This window comes from Delphinapterus leucas, chromosome 7 (genome assembly GCF_059928025.1).
Source record: "Delphinapterus leucas isolate spDelLeu-1000000601 "Yukka" chromosome 7, BTC_Dleu_Yukka2, whole genome shotgun sequence".
In the NCBI taxonomy this organism is placed as follows: domain Eukaryota; kingdom Metazoa; phylum Chordata; class Mammalia; order Artiodactyla; family Monodontidae; genus Delphinapterus; species Delphinapterus leucas.
This window is the reverse complement of record NC_143135.1, coordinates 46,766,636-46,788,356: the sequence shown is the minus strand read 5'-3', so window position 1 is coordinate 46,788,356 and position 21,721 is coordinate 46,766,636. Positions and strand designations below refer to the sequence as shown.

Here is a 21,721-nt window from a genome sequence, read left to right as displayed (position 1 = left end):
GAATGACTGGAGGAATGAAAGAAGAACCCACAAGTCCCCAGGCCCATAAAGGAACCATCCCGAGGAGAAGCCTCATGTATCTGCTTGCTAGAGAGAAGCAGACAGACAGATGGAAACGAGTGAGGCCGAGGAATTCTTTGGGGAAAAGCAGCTCATTTCCAAATGGGAGGCATATAGACCATGGGAAGACAAAAAATTTCTCAAAATTAAACCAAAGGAGGGGTCTGGGGAGCGATGGGGCTCCCAGGGATTTATTAATGCACGCCTCCAAGTTATTCTTCCTCCTGTGATCAAGGCACTGGGTTAGCACTGACTTCCAAATTATATTTAATTGGACAATTATTCAAACTGAAAAACCTGCACAGGAAACGAAGGCGGTCCTTAATAAACACCTTGTCTCCTCAGCCCCAAACAGGCAAGTCGTTTACTGACCCAAGAGGCACAATTTTGTCTTTGGTAAATTTATTCTGAAGTAATTGCCGACTCCGAGAGTAACCATTTTTCAAAGGGAAACTTGGCTCTAGCCAGCAGAATAACAAATTGTTCCGTGACCCGTGTGAAGCCTAATCCCTTTAGAAAGATGTGCGCTTAGAGGGTGGCGGGCCTTGGCGGAGAGGGACGACCCAGCTGCATCACTGCTGTCCCGCCCTGGACAGGTGGGAGCCTCCCAGGCAGAGCAGGGTGCACGCACAAGGACCAGCGCAGACTTTCTCTGCAGGAGGGGCTGCGAGGCCTGGGCTGGAGATGGTCACCCGGCCATGGTCCATAGGGTTGGGGAGAGAAGGCTCACACTTTCCCAGCCACCCCTGGTCCCGCCTGGAGCCCAGTGCAGCCCTGATGCTCAAGCCTCCCCCTCGGGGCTCCCCACCCGCCCTCCACATCCCTCCGCATCCCTTTGCCAGGCTGTCCTCATCTCCACCCTCCCAGCCCTGCCGGCCCCAGACCCGGCCCCGCCCCCTTCTCTGCACACCTGGTGAGGTTGTGCAAAGCCCTGCACGGTGGATGCACCTTTCACGCAGAAGGTGCACCGCAGGCCAGCCCCCACCTTGTTGAGCAGCTGAGGGCCTTGGGGAACCTGCTTTAATGAATAGGAGTGCATTTATAAATAGCATATCCAAATGCAAATGAGCACCTCCAACAGCACGGAAACTGGCTGGGCTCTGGTCCCTTCCTGTTAAGCAAACACAGTTGATAAAAACTGGGTTCTTTTTTTCAGGAGCGTCATAAAGGGACTTCCCTTGATTTACAAAGGGATTCCAACTTGGTTTCCTGGAAGATCAAGGTCGCTTCCTTCACATATAGTATAACTCAGTGCCTCCAAACCCATGCTTGGCCTAACAGGGGTCTCTACCAGGGATCTTTTTGTTCACTGATACATCCAAGTGCCCACAACAGTGCCTGCCAGGAGACAGTGTGCAACAAATATTGTTTACAGAGATGTAGTCCTAGAGAACCTAACCTGTGGAGAAACCAAGCACCCCTCCTCAGCTGCCTCTCACAGCCTGTCCTCAGACCTTGAGCAAAGTAGAGCTGACAAGACACCAGAGTTGGAAAGACTCTTTGAGTGTTGTCATTTTTCCTCTTCCCCTTTCTTCCAGTCTGGGAAGCAAGCTCTGAGAGACTTAAGTATTAGGCCCAACGGCAAAGCAGGTCAGAGGCGGAAGCAGGGCTAGAACCTGGGTCTCCAATTTCCAGAGCCCCATCCCTCCTGGAGTCCAGGCTGCCTCCCAACATCAGCCCGGCCCCGTCAGACAGCAAACATCATCAAAAGAGCCCTAGCAGTGAGCAGGCCCCCTGAGAGCACTTTTGGCTACATACCTCTGGTTAACAGGGAAACTGAGGCTCACAGAGTGGGGGGTCTTGCCCCAGGTCACACCTTGAGGGGGCTGTTTCCCAGACTCTTAGACATCAACATGCGGCCTAGGAGTTAGGGCCAGGTACCCCATCACCACCTTGGGTCTTCTTGGGGGTCACAAGGCTTGGGCCCCTCTATCTAGCAAGGCCCCTTTGTCAGAGGACAGGGACCCCATGGGACAGGGAGGTTGCCTCTTTGGCTTCTAATTCCTGGGTCATTCTACTGTCCCCATCCCATTCCAGGCGGCTTTTGGAGCACCTAAGGGGGCCGCTCCCACACGGCTCCCGTGGTCTCCCCAAAACCTTCTTTGCTCCTGCCCCTGGGCTCCCAGACCAGCTCCCCCACCACCTGCCCAGTCGCATTCCCCCCACGCCCAGCACTGGCTTCCTTGTGGATTTCAGTGAATGTGGCCTCATCTTTCGCTTAAGGGAGAAGAAACAAATTGTTCAACAATAACAATCTGAGGGCAACAGCTGGAAGAACTGGAGGCATTTTGCTATGCAAGACCAAAAGCAAAGAGAATGTTTCCAGAGTGGGCTGTGTGGGGAAGCAGTTCAATAGTTGGGGGTTCGGAGAGTGGGTCCTGAAATAACCCTTGCCCCTCTTTTAACCAGCTGTGTGGCTTCTGAAAGTCACACCATCTCTCACAGACTGTTTCCTTGCCTGGAAAGTGGCACGATAAATAGCACCTAAGTCATTAAATTGTTTGATAATGAGAGCTAACATTTTTTTGAACACTTGCTACGTATCAAGCACTATTCTAAACAAACACTTTACTGTTACTCATTCATTTGATCTGCACTACACAGAAGAAGGTAGTTATTATTTCCCCATTTTACAGATCAGGAAAATGAGCCCCAGAGAGGTTGGGTTACTTGCCCAAGGTCACACAGCTAGTAGGCATTCTTCCAATGGATGTAATAGACTTGGCACGCTGTAAGCACTCAATAAATATTATTATTGCTATCATTAAGACTTGACTTTCTTTGTACCAGTCCAAAGAGCAGAATGAGGGCCACAGGGAGGCCAAGAGAGGAAGTTGTGTGGTAGGGAAAGTGTAATAGAGCAGGGAAGGGGCGGGAGGTGGGGTGGGGAGGCAAGAGCTACCTCTGATACTTCTGACGGGAGCACTGAGGCACATCCCCATGGAAGCATTTTCATCCAAGATTTACGTAAGAGCCAAGAAATATACGGGGAAAAGGCCTTGAATTTAGACCACATACAATCATTTTCTATGGGCTCCAGGGCCCTGACAGAGAGCAATGGTACTAAGTAAGAGCTCACCCAAAGAAGTGATGGTGGCTGGAATGAGGGCGAGCCCAGCCAGATCAGAGCCCCAGTGGGGATGTGGGGTCTGGCCCTGAAGCTGGGGGAGGAATATAGCTTAGCTGGCCACCCGGGGAGCACGCGTGTGCTGTGCCCTTTATGGAGAAAACCATCACAGACTGAGTCGCTACACTTATACCCTGAAGCCAAGCCACCAGCTGTAGGACCCCTAACTGGACATGGCTGGAGGCGGGGCACCCCTCACTTGGAAAGGGAGGCCTAGAAGACACAGGTTTCATTTCCCATGTGACTGGCAGTAGGGGCAGCAGCAAATGCCCGGCACAATGAGCTCCGAGGTGACAGTAGTGGTGGCTGAGGCAGTGAAATCTTGGCCAGGATTCTGGCTCAGTTGGCTGCCCCTGTGAGTACAAATCATGTGACGTACTTCCAGAAATTCCCCCAAAACACTTGCGAAAGGGAGGTCTACAGACACCTGAACTGGAGTGGGGCCATGGAGATCCAGATGTTTTGCTAAGGCCCGGAACATACAGGGAAGAACTTGCTAACTTCAGAGAGTCTAACAATAAACCCAGCAACCTGAAACGGGAATAAGCTCCCCATCGCTGGGAGTATGCAAATAGAGGGTAAGCCACTGTCTGCCAGAGTTGTTGAGGAGAGGTTTCCAGTCCTGTCCAGAGAGGTGTAAGATGAGCCTTCCTGATTCATCCCACCCAATGCTCTTCTCTCCCAGAGCTTCACTGCTCATGCCTCATCGGGCCCCTGTATGGCCACAGAGCACAAAAAGATGACAGACACAGTGAGCTAACACTTACGCAGGGGAACTGTGTGCTACAACTCTGCAGGTCCTGACCCATTCATGGCCTCATGACAGATCAGCCAGGTATCGTTAGCTCCATTTCACAGATGGGGAAACTGAGACCCAGAGAGGCTCAGCATTACACTTCTAGGAAGTGGTGGCACCAGGATCAGACCCAGGTGGCCTGGCCCCAGGTCCACACACTCAGCCCCTTTCCAGGCTGCCTCCCAACACATGAGGCAGTGCCCCTGTGGGTCCTGCATGGCTGGGCTAAGGCCTAGAGACCTGGATGGGGCCCAGCCTGGAGAGGGGCCCTCCGGAGTGTCCTCTTGGGGCCAAGAAGGCCCTGGGTGTCCTGGCTAGGTGGCCTCTTCCTGTTGGATAAGGGTCTACGGCCCACAGTCAGGCGGGTCTGGGAGGAGTGAGGGTGGGCTCCTTCTGCAGGAGGGTAGCCGAAGGCGAGGCCCAGTGGGGTCTCAACCTCCACGTCGGGGGCCAGCAGAGCTGTAGCCAGGCAGCCGGCCTGTCAGGGCTCTGGGAACCTGTGGCTGCCTCCGCTGTGACTTCTGCCACTGTCTGCAGGAAACCCCTCTGAGTAGGCTGAGCCAGGGGTCTTGTTGGGGGTTATGAAGAAAAGTGACAGTTGTGGAAACAGATGGTTTCTCACCCTGCAACCCAGGAAGGAAAGAATGCCCAGGACCAGAGCAGACGAGGGCAGCTCCGCAGAGGAGCGGCTGAGCCCTGGGCTACGCCTCAAGCAAAGGGAGAAGGGTCGGAGGCCTGGGCACCGGGAAGCACCCTCCCTATCCCAGTTCAGAGGGTTGCTTCCATTTCACACTCCGGGGGCCCCTGTCCTCACCAAAGCTGGGGGCAAGCCTCGTAACTGGCCTCCCTGTCCCACCCCTACTCCATAATTCCCTCACCCAATAGCCCCTTATTCTCCACTGCCCTAGACTGATTCCAGAACATACTTCTGCCCATGCCTTGACCTTGGTAACAGCCTTCTGGAGGCTTCTTAGCACCCCGAGGGCAGAGCCCAATCCCTCAGCCTGGTCTCATCTCACACCACATCTCTTCTCCCTCCCTGGGCCCCCATCACCTCACGCCCTTACCATTCCCCTAAAGGGCAATCTAATTACCAACTCAAACTCTGCCCTCAGCTTTGAAGGCCCTTCCACTCTCTTGTCCTCCGTGGGAAATTGTATTAGTCCTTCAAAGCCCCAACCCATTGCTCCTTCCATGAAGCCAGTTCCAATCTCCATTTTTCCTCCCTTGAGCTTCCAGACAATAAGTACAAAAGTGACAGCAACCACTTCTATGGCACTTACTCTGTGCCAGCACTATTCCAAAAGCTTTACCCCACTAACTCTTTTCACCCTTACAGCTGTATGAGGTAAATATTACATCAGTCCCATTTCACAGATTAGAAGACTGAGCACAGAATAGGTTAAGTAATGCACCCAGGGTCACACAGCTTGTATGGAGTGGAGCTGATATTCAAACCTCGACAGTCTGGCTCCAGAGTCTTAACCATTATTTGAGACTCATAGGTTTGGGTGTTGGTTATAGGCTTTGTTTCCTTCTAGGGTATGAAGAGGAGTGCTTGGGCCTATGTCTACTTTACTGCAAAGCCCTTTGCCTGAGAGTGGGATTGAATCCCACAGTTGGCTGATGACCTGGCTGGGCAGGGGGCTCTGATCCCCACCCCCAAGGCCAAGCTGCATCATTAGGAGCATCCCATAAGGGCAGGTCCCCCCCACAGGGCACCATCTTCAGCCTCCATCCCTCTCTCCCAGCACCTGGCTTTTCACAGCATTTCCCGTGTGTCTCTGGAGCTGCCTGGCAAAGACCCCCCAGTTGGATCCGACAGTCCTCAAATCAGCTCAGGCTCTCTAGCAGAAGGGTCAGTCCAGAAACTTTCCCCTCCAAATCCCTTCACTCTCCCACCTCTACCCTCCACCATGTTCAGCCCCAGACAAGGGTGAGGTTGGAGCCCAAGACAACAGGCATCTCCAGAACTTCCCTAAGAGGCCTTGCAGAGTTCAATTCAAATTCTATTATCCTGCTCTAGTCCTAATTCCAACTATTGACAATCCCAACCTCGTAATCTTAACACCCCTTAGAAAGTTATGGCTAATATTAGTCATAAAACCACTACATCTATGTTACCACTGTTAAAGGCCAGCAACTCTTATGCCAACAGCAGGTAATGTGCCCAGGGCCTGGCACAGAGAAGATGCCATTAAACTTTAGTCTCCCTTCCTTCCTTCCACAATTATATATTGAGCACCTGCTGTGAGCCAAGGCCTGTGCTGGCTGCTGGGGGAAGGGCTGAAAGCCAGACCACTGATATTTGCGGTTAACATCCATCCATGGCATGAGGTTTGAGAACACTAGCAGAGGGAAGCCCAGAGAGCTGAGGACACAGTCCCCCACCTGGAGGTGGTGTGTGTGTGTGTGTGTGTGTGTGTGTGTGTGTGTGTGTGTGTGAGAGAGAGAGAGAGAGAGAGAGAGAGAGAGAGAGAGAGAGAGAGAGAGAGAGAGAGAGAGAGAGAGAGAGAGATGGGCAGGGACAGGCAGGAAGGGTCTGTGGGCCAGGCTGAGCAGCTTGGACTCCACCAAGGTGCTCAAGGAAGTGCTCTGTTCTAGGAAGGAAGTGCTCTGTCCTAGGAGGCAGGCAGACCAAGGAGGACAACTAAAATGGTCAGGAGAGAGATAATGGCCACCTCTCCTAGCGAAGTGGCAACCAGGTCGGAGAGAAATGACTCTTTGACAGAGTTTAGTAGGTTACGGTTAATTATAGCTTCTAGTTATCGAGCGACAACTGTGTCCTCGGTGTTAGACCTTTGTGCCTTATATCCATTACCTCCATCCTTATAGAAATCCTTCCACCAAGGATCTATCAGCCACACCCTGGCAGAAAGCAGATGGCACCCTCAGACTCAGCACCATGAGAAGAGTTTAATCAACGGACTGTTTCACAGATGTGAGCAGGGTGAAGGAAAGCTCTAAAGAATGGTGTCGTACCCTAGAGCTTGGAACCATGGGGAGCCATTACTAGCCCAGGTCAGAAAGGAGATGGGGAGGGAGCAGCTACTGGGACCCAGAGAGAGGAGAGCTGTGGGGTGCCACCATGGAGGTGGGGTGCTTCAGCTGGGGGACACAGTGAGCCCGTGGTGACACTGCAGGAAGGAGAACTAGGAGAAATGTAACAACCACATGAAGGCAGACCAGGTGACGAGCCTCCTGGGCATGGAGTGGGAGAGGACAGGCCTAGAGGGCTGGAGCACGTGGCCAAGGCCAGAGGGCCTGGGGACTGAATGCAGAGTCGAGGCTGACCCAGTTTCTGGTTGGACGTTAGTGGCAGATGGTGGTGTGATGCTCAGAGACAGAGTCAAAGGGAAAGGAGGGCAGGACCTCTGTGGCGGGAACGCTCCTGCCTCCACCCCGAGGCTCCCACGTGGCCTGCACTGGCTCTGTGGCGTGGAGGACCTGCCTCGTCTTACCCCTGGTCTCCTTCTTTCTAAAACAAAGCACTTAACCAGCTACTTGAAATGGCCTCCTCATGTCCCCCCACCCAGCTCTCATCTTTCTTGCCGCCACAACTCTGGGCTGGCACATGGCACTTGGAGCCATGTTTTAGGGAACATGAGCTATCTGGGGAGAGTAAGGCCCAGCCTCTGGAGTCGGGAAGAACTGAGCTGGGCAGGCACAAAATGGCAGAATTGTATACATTCAGATGTGCAAAAGCACAGACCTTTATTTTCTATGACTCATCTCATCTTGCTCTTGCACTTATATTCCCACCGATGCCTGGGAAAGGAGTGGGGGAGATCCTTTAACTCATCAATTAAAGATAGCTCAGCCTTTTCCTGTTTAAAACAGTCTCTTTCAGGTTAACTCAACATCTTTTGCATAAATACTCAGTCTTTCAAAATTCAAGCTCTCAGGACGCTCTCCTCTTTCATTATGTCTTCATTCTACTCCCTTCTTGCAAAGACGGCAGCCAACTGCAGGGGGCAGCTGGCACCTCTCATGGGGGCACAGGGAAAGGCATTAGGAACCCATGCTGCCCGTTGTGCTCTCACTGGTCTCAGACAGTGTGACCAGCTCCTGGTGTTCACCGAGGTGCTGAGTCCTTGAGTCCCATCTTGGCTTCTAGTCATGAAGCCTGCATCAGCCAGTATAAGCTAGGTTATGCCATGACAACAAACAGCCCCCAAATCTCAGGGACGTATTTCTCACTGTGTTACGTGTCCATCACAAGTCAGCCACGGGCTCTGATCCATATCATCACCGTCCTCCCTCCAGGACTCAGGCTGATGGAGCAGCCGCCATCCAGAACATCGTGAATGACGCAGCAGAGGGAAGCAAGGGCTGCGGAGGGTTTCACTTCAGTGGCTAAGTGCTCTGTCCTAGTAGAGGCACTTTTGCTCGTGATGTTTTGACTAGCACTAGACACGTGGTCCCACCATGGAGCCAGGATCTCAGACCTGCCCCATGCCAGGAAGGGGAAAGAAAGAAACTGGAACGCTTAAGACCCCTATTCTGTAGCCTCCAGTACGTGACCAACACCAGACCTACTTGAATGTGCCATCACTCTTCCCAGCATGCCCTCTGTGGGCTGGGAACACAAACTGCCTTTCTCTACCTCCCCCGCCCCCCCATGACAGAGTGCTGGAGGTCCTGTGAGGCTGTCTTTCGGCTTAGTCACCCGGGTACCTTCCTTGGCCATTTTTAAAAAAAATGTACGTATGTATTACTTTTATTGAAGTATAGTTAATTTACAATATCGTGTTACTTTCAGGTGTACAGCAAAGTAATTCGGTTATACATGTATATGTATACATCTATATTCTTTTCTTCTATTCCTTTCCATTATAGTTTATTACAAGATATTGAATACGGTTCCCTGTGCTATACAGTAAGTCCTTGTTGTTTATCTATTTTATATATGGTAGTGTGCATCTGTTAATCCCATACTCCCAACTTCTCCCTCCCCGCCTTCCCCTTTGGTAACCATAACTTTGTTCTCTATGTCTGTGAGTGTGTTTCTGTTTTGTAAAGAATTTCATTTGTACTACTTTTTAGATTCCACATATAAGTGATATCACATATTTGGAAAAGACAAAAGCTGCAATTCAAAAAGACACATGCACCCCAGTGTTCATTGCAGCACTATTTGCAATAGCCGGGACATGGAAGCAACCTAAGTGCTCATCGGCACATGAATGGGTAAAGATGTGGTGGGGCTTCCCTGGTGGCGCAGTGGTTGAGAATCTGCCTGCTAATGCAGGGGACACGGGTTCGAGCCCTGGTCTGGGAGGATCCCACGTGCCGTGGAGTGACTGGGCCCGTGAGCCACAACTACTGAGCCTGCGCGTCTGGAGCCTGTGCTCCGCAACAAGAGAGGCCGTGATAGTGAGAGGCCCGCGCACCGCGATGAAGAGTGGCCCCCGCTTGCTACAACTAGAGAAAGCCCTCACACAGAAACGAAGACCCAACACAGCAAAAATAAATAAATTAATTAATAAACTCCTACCCCCAACATCTTCTTAAAAAAAAAAAAAAAAAAGTAAGTCTCCCCAGCCGTAAACCAGGGACAATAGCGCCTACCTCATAAAGTCACTGCACTCAATAAAAAATATCAGCCTTCTAAAAAAAAAAAAAAAAAAAGATGTGGTACCTATGTACAATGGAACATTACTCAGCCATAAAAAAGAATGAAATACTGTCACGTGCAGCAACATGGGCGGACCTAGAGATTAGCATACATGGAGACTCCCAGCCCCATCTGGGTGACCAACTCCACTTCCCTGGTGCTTACTCTCCGGGAGCAACCAGGGTGTTGACACTTTGCCTCTCTTCCTACTCGCCATTTCAGTGGTGCCCGTCCCTTAACTTCCTCTGCCTGTGGAGGGGAACTTCCTCTGTGTAACATCCTCCAGCCTCCGTCCTCCCCTCCCACACACCAGCTTGGCTTCTCCCTCCTGGCCCTCTGCCCCCTCCTCCGCTTCACAGGCTTGTCCTGGGAACACCTACTTCATAAACCACTTGTACACGATTTCTCATCTCAGGGTTCACTGCTGAGAACCCAGCCTGAGACAGCACAGGCCCCACAGAGCTGTAAGCAGGCACAGGTAAGGCTGAGCGTATCAGCTACTTACTGAGCGCCTACAGTGTGCACGGCCCTTCACGTGCGTGTCTCATTTAATCCTCGCAACTGAACTTCCAGCTAGGAGATATTATTATCCCCATTTTACAGATGAGGAAACGGAAGCTTAGAGCAGTCATGTGACTCGCTGAAGGCCATCTGGCCAGTACACGGCAGAACGGGATTTGGATCCAAGGCTGTGGGACCCTGTAGTCAACCTCCCTAACACACACCCCACCCCAGGATGCACAGTGGGTGAACACAGCCGAGAGTCCCGTGACAAGAGGTAAGGTAGTTAGTGTGAGGGAAGACCAAGATCCTTTTTGGAGGAATTATGGAAGAGCAAAACAGAAAGAGCTCAAAGTGGGGATATGGGTGGAGAGGCAGACCCCAGCCAGCACATGGGATTGGGAAGGGGCTGGGCTGAGCCAGCCCACGGGCACTAGAAGAAAGAAGCGTCAGACTGCACACTGCTCCCTCTCCCGCCCACACCGACACACACGGCCCCACCAGGATACGCAGTGTGGCACGTGCACGCGCTACTGTGACACAGACACACCAGGGACGCCCGGGGGATTACAGCTCACACGTCACCATTCCCTTGCAGAGACCCTGGTTACACCACGTCACTCTCCTGATTTCGGCCACCTCCTCTTGTACTAGAACACTCCAAGCATGGCTCCAGCCCCCAGGGAGGAAGGGATAGGCCCACTGGGAGACCCAGGGCAGGAGGGTCTGCTCAGAGAGGGTCCTGGGTTGAGCTTGGAAACACAACCCCTACAGGACATGTTTGGATCTGAATTGGGAGAGGGATTACCCTGATCCAGCCCCTGATGAGGGAGCCAGGGGAATAGCATGGACCTCAGCTGGGCAGTGAGGGTCAGGAGGGGAAGACAGGAGTGGCCCTGTGTTCCCCTCCTGTGACAACAGGACCTGTCACAGAGCAGCTTCTGCCTAAGACCTCGGAGGCCGCAGGAGTGGCTATAAGTCAAGTGCAGCCAACCCGGGAGTTCAAAGTTCCCCTTCCTAAGATCTGGGGCCAAGCTTCCACCTGAGCTGTGGACAGGGCTTACAGCTAATGGCAGGTGTGGGTGGGTGGCCATGGCTGTGGGCAGGAGAGAGAGAAGAAGGAAGCCCAAGATCACTGTCCTTTGGAGATGGTGCCGCACCGCCCACACCGGCAGCAATGGAAGTGACTGGGGACCTTCAGTTTCAGGGCTTCCATGGCATCACCAGCCCCTAATACCCTTAGTCTCAGAAAATGGTTGGGGCAGGAAAGGGGACAGGGACAGGGGACAGAAAGCACAGAATACTGGGCTAGAAGCAAGAGAAGGAGACTTCTGGGTGTTCCCCGAGGGTGAGCTGGAGTGGACTCTGGGCATGTCATGCCTGGTCTTGGCCTCTGTCTGGGTCCCTAGATGGTACCCCCCAAATGAGGAAATCCTACACCCTGACACATACATAATCCCAACTGCACCCTCATCCAGGAAAAGATCCTTTCCCCCAAACCAAACTCCAGCTCTATTCCCTAACCTGACCTCTCTCCTAAGCTCCCATGGAAGCCTCTCTTGACCCCTGACCTGAATCCAGCCTTACGTCCAGCCTACCCTGACTGAGCGCAGACCCAACTGGAAACCTCACTCTTGCTCTGCCCCGACCTTGAACATCCTCCACGAGCCTACGACCTCGGTCCTGACAGCTCCACGCTTGCCTTGGCCTGTGCACGTCCAGGGACGCAGCTTTGTTACAGTAAGCCCCCTACATACGAAAGAGTTCCATTCCATTCTGAGAGCGCATTTGTAAGTCCAATTTGTTCGTAAGTCCAATAAAGTTAGCCTAGGTACCCAACCAACACAATTGGCTATACTGTCCTGTACTGTAATAAGTTTATAACACTTTTCACACGCATAATACATAAAAAAGAAACACAAAAAATAAAGAAAACATTTTCAATCTTACATACAGTACCTTGAAAAGTACAGTACAACAGGTGGCATCCAGGGGCTGGCTTCGAGTGAACAGGCAAGAGGAGTTACTGACTGGAGGAGGGAAAGGAAGTGGGAGATGGTAGAGCTGAAGGATCATCCGTAGGGGACTTACTGTAGTTTAAAAGGACCGTGCCCGGCACCTGGCGGCTGCCAGCCTCTGCCCGCCCCACCCTGAGCGCCGCAGGGAACCACCTTAGAGCGGTCGGGGCTCTGAATTTTTCCGGCCATGCCTGCGCGTGATGGATGAGCCCTGGCATCACCAGCACCACGGGAGGGATTCACCCATTTCCCCGCCTGTCACCTCGTCATACTTTCTAAAGCACAGTAAGCTGACGCCATCTCTCAACATCACTTGACTCCGTCCCTGCCCCAGAGGGCTTCCTTGGGGCCAGGACCTAGAAGGGATAGCCTGGTGCGATTATTTCGCAGACACGGACGGGCAGGCTGCATCAGCTGTCACACATTCTGCTGGCCTCCTGGACGGATGTCACTCCAGGCCCCCTCTGCCTCAGCCCCAGCACTCCCGGCTCATCTGAGGCCTCCGTGTCACCATGAGCATCCCCATTGCCTTGGAGCGTGAAGGAGGCAGGTGAAGCAGAGACCTTTGTGGCCCCTCTCCCATCGCCTTCCCCACCTGCAACTGTCCCAACAGACTGACCGTGAGCTGCCCCTACCGCTGTCACGGGACCCCACAGGCAGTGGGTGGTTGGTGGCTGCATGACCCATTGCAGAGTTGGGTGCTGGTGTGGCGGAAAGTGGTTCAGGAAGAAGCCTGCAGGTAACAGGGAGGAGGGATGCTGTGGCAGAGCCTGATAGGATCACCCCCTGGGACCTGAAAACGTTGAAGGCACAGCCCCCCGGAAGATTGGAGTTAACCACAGACAGAACGCTAGGGTTGCAGCCCAGGGCTCAGAGGCAGAACCCTGCCAGGGGGAGACGGAGAAGCATTTCCAGACCTGGGGCCCCAGCCTGTGGGGTTGTCCGGTGGTGTAACCCCCAAGGTGCAAGGTAGGTGCTAGGGTGCCCCCCAGCCGCACTGGGTCCACAGGCTCTCACAGGGCCCTGTGCCTGACCGGACCACGTGCCCCAGCCTGGCATAGTGGGAGGAAAGTAGGGTGTTGACGGGAAGGTTTCTCCTCAATATAAGAAATGACTTCCTAACCATCACAGTATCCAATTTAAAAGAAAATCTAAAAAGAAGACATGACATCAACTCTCTGATTGTTTGTGGGCTTTGAAGACTGACTGTAAAACCTCCTCGGTAATTAAGTAGAATGACTCCATTTTGCCACATAAGTATGGTTATTGCTCCTGGGTGGCTGCAGTTAATATAAAAGCAGCTTAAGGAAGCCATCATCAAGGCATAATGAGTTTTTAAATATTAATTCATATGTTAATAACCATTCTAGGTTAAGGGTGAGGTTTTGTGCTGTTAGCTTACTGCCAGGGACCCAGGAATGCCTGCATCCTACCCTACATAACCTCCACTTCCTGGCGGGACTCCTGGGGGAGCGAGAGCACAGCACAGATCAGAGCCCTGCTTTGTTCATAGCTACGTGACTGACGTGTGATGCCTAATGCCCAGCACAGCGCTCTGAGTGGCCAGAACCTGGAACATGGAGCATCGGCATCAGTGGGCCCGAGCACTTCCCCAAAACTAAATGTGGCATCAACACCTCCCAAGGAAAGAGAGTGAGGCCCCGGGAGAGGTTCTCAGTCCACTTCTCCTCCCAGGATGTACAATCAGAGGGGATGCTGAGGAGGGGTGGTCGCAGGACCCAGGGCTCACGCCCTGCCTGGGTCAGCGAGATGCCGTGAACTTAAATCAGGGTCCACTAAGGCCATGACCTTGGCCCAGCCGACGTCCTGAGTTCTGACCATGCAAGTTGGCAGAGCCCTCCTTCGGTGGGAGGTCAGTAGTCAGAGGAAGGTCTAGGAAGGGGAAAGTGGAGGGGTGAAGCACCCTGTTTTTATTCTCTCTTGACTTTCTGGTCTACCTAGTGGGGTGCGTGACTGCCTCCTAAGGGAGGGGGCCACAACCAGTAGCCCATTGGTACAGTTCCATTCCCAGCTCACGAAGGCCCCTTGGTCAATACCTACTGGAGGGATTTCCCTGGCGGTCCAGTGGTTAAGACTCTGCGCTTCCACCGCAGGGGGCACGGGTTCAATCCCTGATCTCACATGCCGTGAGGCACGGTGTGGCCAAAAAAAAAAAAAAAACCTACGGGAGAGCTGCAGGTCCAGAGGTCTCTGAATAGGTTAGAACAGGACATTAATTGATAATTGAATAACCCAAGGTTGTCCCACACACTTAAGTCAAAAATTCACACACCCTTCTATTTCCCTACCTTAAGTTCTGACCAGCCCCACTGCCCCAGCTAGTTCAACAAAGGGGGCACCACAGACAGCACAGGCGGCAGAAGTCTAAGTGGCAGCAGAAAAGTCCCCCCAAGTCTGAGCCTCACCTCCTCATTAAGTTCTTACAGAGAAACTAACGTCCAAAATGAAATCCCTTTCTATGTGTTAATCCATATTCAAAATTCTCCCTTCCTATCGTTTTCCGGCTGTCTCAGAGAGAGGGGGCCTTCCTCGGAGGCCTGGGGGGTGTTGAGGGTACCTCTTTACCGTTGCAGCCTTGACCAAATTTCTTGGGAGTGGTTTTCAAAGTTATGTAGAGCGAATTCAAACTCTCTCATCTGTGCCATTTTTCCTAAAACTCCTAAAAAACTTCAGCCACAGCCCCAGTTCCAGGCCATCTGGAAACAAATGCAGCCACTTCAGCAATAAATAACATTCCCCAAGGTAAGTGAAGTGAAGGTCTGACATTTCTATAGTCAGCCATGGACCACAGCCCACATTGGAGCCCTGGGCTGGGGAGTGAGAGGACAAAGGTCAGCTTTCAACTCCAGCTCTGACCCTGTGTGGCCTTGAGCAAATCAATTCCCCACTGTGGGCCTCAGTTTTCCCCTTCTGCAGAATGGGAATGACAGTCCCACCTCACTTCTTTCCCAGAGCTGTGGGGATAAACCAAGAGGAAGCATTTTGGAACTGTAAAAGGAGATGCAAGATGAGGATGGTCTGTAAATGTATCCCCTCCTCCCTTCCTTGGCTTTCCTCCATGTGGATCAGCTCCAAGGACATGGTGGCATCAGTGAGGAAAAACCCCTGCCAGGCCCAGCCTGAGCCAACTCCCAGAGGCTTCCCACTCCTGCCCCCATCTCCACTCTCACCCTCAGGCCTTATCTCCCTTCCTAATCCACCCCCACCCCCCATCTTTGCTTTCCCTGATAGAGTATCCTAAGGCACAGGCCTAAGGATACCTAGTTGTCAGGGTCTGAACTCAAACACAGAAGCACACCCCTCAGACGCCCCACATCGAACCCAGCCCCGCCCAGGGCAGTGCAGGTTACATCTTGTCAAGGAGCTTTCTCTCCCAGCAATCTGCCCGGGGGCGTGAAGAAGTCCTGAATGCTGTGAACACGGGTCTCCCACCTTCTGTCCAGATGGTTTCAAACTTGCTGGGACAGAGGGCTGAGCCCCTTTCTGGGGAGGAGCGGCAGCTGGGCCCACGGAGCAAGGGGAGCACTGCCGAGCAACCCCTGCGTCAATTAGGACCTGATTAGCTGGGAGGGGGCCAGGTGGGCTGCTGGCTGGGCGCCGGCCCCTCTGTGGCCGCAGCCTAGCTTCCCTAATTAGAAGCGGAGCCTGGCAGGGCTGGGCAGACTTCACGCCGAGAGAGAGGAGAGCGCCAGGCAAGGCCTGAATGCTTCTGTTTCTGATCTCTTCTTGCAGGTAAAAGAGCAAAGCTGCTGCAAGCTGCTTGCCTTTGGGAGGAGGGGAACGAATGGCAGGTTTAAGCAGGGGCCCCTGTCTGCTAATTGCAGCTCCTGATGCTTGCCTGGGGGCTGCAGAGGCAGGTGTAAGGGTAGGGCTCTCATGCTTTCCCACACAGCCCCTTCCCACTCTGTCCCTGCCAGGTGTTCATGCTCTGAGTCCCTGACAGGCACCCGGGAGAAGATTCCTGAAGGTTGCTGACTCTGAGTTCTACCCCCAAGCTAGGAAGGCCACTGGCATTCTGTATGGGGTGACTGATAACAGGGGAGGTTAATATTCCACATCTGACTACTGAACACCGAAATGCGGCTGGCATGACTGAGGAACCCAATTTGTAATTTTATTTGAGTTCATTTAAATAGCCACATGGGGTTAGAGGCTACAGCACTGGACAGCACAGATCTAGACTGAAGAGAGGAAAATGTTGCCCAAATTCCTCCCAGGTTGCTTGGGGAACCTGAGGAATGGCATGACTGTCCCCCGACCCCATCTTCTCCACCCGCCAAAGGACTTTCTTTTCTCTCCATGTCAGCCTGGGTCCCTGCCCCAGGAGCTCCAGGCCCTGCTGGCTGGGCTTCCAGGAGCAGTTGAGGATTGAGGTTAGAAGCACAGGCTTTGGGGCCAAACAGACTGGAGTTCAAATCCATCCCTGCTCTGCCACTTACGAACAAACCACCAAGCTTTCCTGAACCTCGATTTCCTCATCTGTAAAATGGGTATCATAAACAATACTAATATCCACTTCGGTTACTGTGAGGATTGAATGAGTTAATACATGTGAAGCACCGAGACTAGTGCCTAGCACACAGGAAGCACTCAAACAAGTGGGAGTTTTTGTTGCTATTACCACCACCACAATCATCACTAGTTAGCATGCAAAGCAGCAGCTGGAATTAGAAGGAAGTACGGACAACTACCTTCTGGAGGGAGACCACAGACCTTAAAAACGCAGCTTGTGGGCTTCCCTGGTGGCGCAGTGGTTGAGGGTCCGCCTGCCGATGCGGGGGACATGGGTTCGTGTCACGGTCCGGGAGGATTCCACATGCAGTGGAGCGGCTGGGCCCATGAGCCATGGCCGCTGAGCCTGCGGGTCCGGAGCCTGTGTTCCGCAGCGAGAGAGGCCACAGCGGTGAGAGGCCCGCATACTACAAAAAAAGAAAAAGAAAAACGCAGCTTGAGTCACAAGCTTCTCCTTGAGCAACAGAGAGTAAAGGCCGTCAGGAAAAAAACCCAAACACCCAATAATGGGGAGAGGGGCCAACACCTCTTGCTAGTTGAGGAAGTGGTCAGAGTATGGATTCAGACCTAACTATTGCTACCACCTGGGTGGGGCTGGGGGTGGGATGCACCAGCTGAATGGGATCTGTCAGATGTTATAGGTACAGTCAGGCCTGAAGCTCACCCTGGTGGGGACAGAGACAGGACAATGCTCCCAGAGCTCCCACGTCCACTTTTGACCATGGGCCTAGCGCTCTTCCTGCCCACAGCTGTCCTGGGAGACCTGGGTGGCACTGGACCTTAAAGGGGAGGGTGGGGGTGGAGGAGTGTCTCTTCCCCCTCCCCCGCAGGTGCTCTGAAATGCATGACTGATGTGAGACTCTGCCCCGGGCCACAAGGACAGACGCCAGCTGGTAGTGGTGAGGCTTCCCTGAGAGAGGTGGGTGGGATTTCAGGCGGAGGTTTGCAGAAGACCCTTGGTGGCGCCGTGGCCTTGGAGCTGGGGGAGGCAGATGAGGACTGAAGGGCACCCAGGCATCAACGCCTCCTCTTAGGGTCTGAGGCCTGCGGTGACACGCCTGGGAAATTCTGGAGGAAGTCCTGTTGGCAAGGGCTCTAAACCGCGGCCCCCCCACCTCCATGTGGCACAGCTCCTGTCAGTGCCAGGCCGGGTGTCTGGGGGAGCCTGAAGCCCTCCATCTCCTCTGGCTCCGGGAAAGAGCGACAACAGCTGTCAGGTGGCTGGATCGTTGACCCACCGTTCTGGGCTGGCTGTCGGGGAGAGCCAAGGCCCTGGGTGGCGCTGGGAGCGCCCAGGGACGACCCGCCAGGCCAGGGGAGCACTCTGGAGAGACAGGAGCCCGAGCCCAAGGTGACCCCGAGGGAGAGGAAGCTGTCCCGGGAGGGGGAGGGCGAGCGCGCACAGCTTGATTGCGTTGAACAAAATGAGGGCGGCGCCCCGCCTCCTGGGCACTGCGGAGGTTTGGGCCAGCGGCTCGCTTCTCCCTCCCTCCCACCCCCGCCGCCCCCGCCCCCGCCCCCGCCCGCCTCCGGGCAGGGCTGTCATCAGACTCATTGGCTCCCAAGTTCTGAAATGAACTCTGCTCCAAGTAATTACAGCTCTTCAAGTTTCCCGTCCTCTGTTTAAAGAATTCGTCCTCTCGCCCTCAATGCCCCATCGGCTCCCTAATTAGCAGCGCGCGGCGCGATTACACATTCTCCGCAGCTCGCTGGGTCCGGCCCCTAATGAGTGTTTGTGGACAGCTGGGAGCCGGGCCGCCACCGCCGCCCCGCCGAGCCAGGAGTCAGGGCCCAGGAGTGCGAGCTGTCAGCTCCGTGATGGGGCTGGAGCTGGTCGCAGCCCCGCGGGCCTCCGGGAGGAAAGGCCTTGAAATATAAATGAAGATGAATATTCATATTTGGTTCAATAAGTGCCAACTATTAATATACATGTCTGTCGGGAAGAGGCGGCAGCGCGGAGCCAATTCTGCCGGGCATAATTGGGCTCCTAATTCACAATTAGCCTGGAGCTCCAGGCCTGTGCACCGCGGGAACCCGGGCTCTAACGGTGACAGGGGCAGGGACCGGCCTGCAGGGAAGACCCTGCACACTCCAGGGTGCTTCTGCCCTGAGACCCCTCCCCGCTAGAAGAAGGCAGCCTGCAATCCCCTCCAGGAATCCCACAGGAATTAACGCGAACTGCGATCTTCAGGTGGACCCCAGAGTCACATTTGAACCACACACACTGCTCCTCTGTGAGGCTGTCAGCCCAGAGGGCTCACGCCCAGTCTGTAACCAGAGCTCCACACCAGGAAATGTCTAGAGATGCATGAGAATTGAAGCCAGAAAATTGTAGGGACTCAGCCCAGCATGGCTGTTGTTCACCCTAAAGGCTGGCTTTCTGGGGGTCCAGCCTATGTAGCCAGAGGGACTCCAGGCACCGCCCCACCCAGGCTCCTGGTGTCACTCAGCCTCTCTTCTTCACCCTCTCTCGTTTCCCCAGACTCTGCTCAGATGTCCTCCATTATGACACAGTTGCCACCAGGCCTTCTCTGCATCCTAAAAAATCATAGACCGCCTGCAGGTGGCCGCAGAGCCATGCTGAGCATTACCCTCGCCTGCAAAGTATCCTCAACTCGGAGACAACAGGGAAGAAGACCTCAGGGCCAGGGACTGGGCGGAGTCACAGCCCAGGAGGAGGGCATGTCTGAGCCCTGGGAATGAGCCCACACCAGCGGCAGCTGTGCAGAACCCCTTTGAGCCAATAGCCCATCCTGCCTCCAGCACACTGGTGGGTGGGGTGCCAGGAGGTCCCTGGCTCAGCCCCAGATCTGCTTCAGCCAGGGTCAGGGGCTGAGGTCTGCCACCGGGCTAAGGGCCTGCCTCTGCCCTCCAGCCAAGATCCAAACCTGCCCAGATTCAGCTCCAGTGGGGGTGAGAGATGGGCGCTCATCATGCCAGCCTGGGAGTGAATGCAGGAGGGCGGAAGCTTGGACTTCAAGCTTGTCCAGGGACATCCTGGGCAACAGCCAGGAACAGGTTGGAACAGTGAGGGGGAGGTGGGAGCTGTGACAAGGCCCTGGGGCAGGCCCCCCAGAAGGCCTGGTATGATCAGGGCCTGGAGCATTGCACCCTCTCAACAGCGTGTGAGGTGGATGCTGCTGTAATCTGCATTCTACACATGAGAAGGCTGAGGCACAGAGAAGTTAAATAGAGGGAGTAGAGAGGAAGGCTGAGCACAAGCAAAGCCACTCACCAGTCTGATTCCCAAGGTCTGCAAAATGGCAACGCCACATGGAGCCTGCGGGGAAGGGGGTGGTTTCCCGTGGCAGGCAAATGAGAATGATTTTAAATGGATTTTCTACTCTTTCTCTTCTTCTTCCTCTTTCCTCCCTTCCCCTCCCTCCCCTGCCCACCCCTTCCCTTTCCTTCCTTTTATGAACAACTCTGCCCCAAAGCCATTAGGTGAGGCCAAGCAAGGTCACTGTCTGCACCGAAGGCCAGGGGAGGCCACAGTGGCCCAGAGCAGGATGTCATGTTGGAGCCTGAGCAGATGAGCCGGACTCCCATGTGAAGGGGAGTGTCTACCTCGGTGGGTCAGAACACAGGGTGAGGAAGTCACCTGGGAGAGTGGTGCAACAGGGGGAGCCTGACTACATACAGGGTATCAAATGCATAAATATACGGAGGCTAATGGGATCCATGTTTCACGCTATGGGGGAAGGGAGTTACAAATAAGGAAAGAGAGAAAACTAGAATGATCCTGGGTCGGAGTTGGAGTTGGCAATGGGAACTCACAGTTCTCGGTAAAAACAGATGAGACAGATAGATGATAGATAGATTGATAGATAGAAGCAAAAACATAGACATAAACATGATCTGTCAATCAATTGACCTATATTCATCTATTCCTCTGCTCAGTCCACCAGGAGGACCTGCGAACAGTGACACACCAATAGCAAAGAGCATACCTTGCACCCAGTTCTTGCATTCTAAATATACTTGTCCCCTAAAATGAACCAGGATTTCTTGGAGGAATGCCCGACTCCAGGGCGAGAGCAGGGAAAGTACCAGATGAACCTAGGACATCTTATTGTGCCAAAAAGCCAGTGTACTCAAATCCTGATGTGCATATATCAAAAGGAAACAGAAGTCAGCTTGAAGGGGCTCCCATGGGCCAAATCTGGGGCAATTTGAACATCAAAATAAATAATGATGGTAGCAGTTTACAGCCCATTGAATAAAATAGGAAACCATGAATCCATACTGACATGAATAAATGAATAAATGGAAAATTTAATGCGGAATGGGATATTTACATAGTCTCAAAGTACCTTCCCACATAGTTATTAATTACAAAGGGAAAAAGAGTGATTTTGCAATGGAGGAGTCCAGCAGACACCATCTTAAACAAGTGATCAAAGTGAATGTCAGTAATGGAACAAATCAAAACTAGGCACCACCTGACTGGAGACAATAAGAACCTTACATCACGTCTGTCGTATTTCTGCCAAAAATGCTCCGTCTGAACTGAATCTTGAAAAACGTTGTACAAACCCAAACTGAGGGACATTCTACCAAAGAACTAGCCTGTAGTCTCAAAAGTGACAATGCAAGCAGAGGTTGAGGAACTGTTTCTAGATTGAAGTAGACAAAAGAAATATGACAACTAAATGAGACGTGATCCCCAAAACCTGGATCCTTTTGCTATAAAGAGCATTACTGGGACAACTGGTGAAGCTTGAGTGGGATCTGAAGACTAAATGGTAGTTAGGTGTTGATGTTAACTTACCGATTTTGCTGGCTGGCTGGTGGTTATGTAGGAGAATGTCCCTCTTGGTAGGAAATGTACTGTAACCCATGGGGATGGGAGGTGATGGGGCATAATGTAAGGAACTTATTTTCAAATGGTTCAGGGAAAAAGACAGTCATGTGTTCTGTAGTTGCCACTTTTCTGTAAAGTTGAGGTTATTTCAAAATAAGAATTAAACTTTATAACAAATGCTGGAGAGGGTGTGGAGAAAAGGGAACCCTCCCACACTGTTGGTGGGAATGTAAATCGGTGCAGCCACTAGGAAAAACAGTATGGA

General features: G+C 53.0%; 1 long non-coding RNA gene across 1 annotated transcript in view; it reads right to left on the bottom strand.

The window, feature by feature from the left end:
- LOC149748724 (uncharacterized) overlaps window positions 1-17,140 on the bottom strand; it is an 80,031-nt gene extending 62,891 nt beyond the window's left edge. Inside the window, exon 1 of the long non-coding RNA XR_016393822.1 lies at window positions 16,854-17,140. This is a non-coding gene — a long non-coding RNA (uncharacterized LOC149748724). The remainder of the gene's footprint in view (window positions 1-16,853) is intronic.
- Window positions 17,141-21,721: the final 4,581 nt, after the last annotated feature.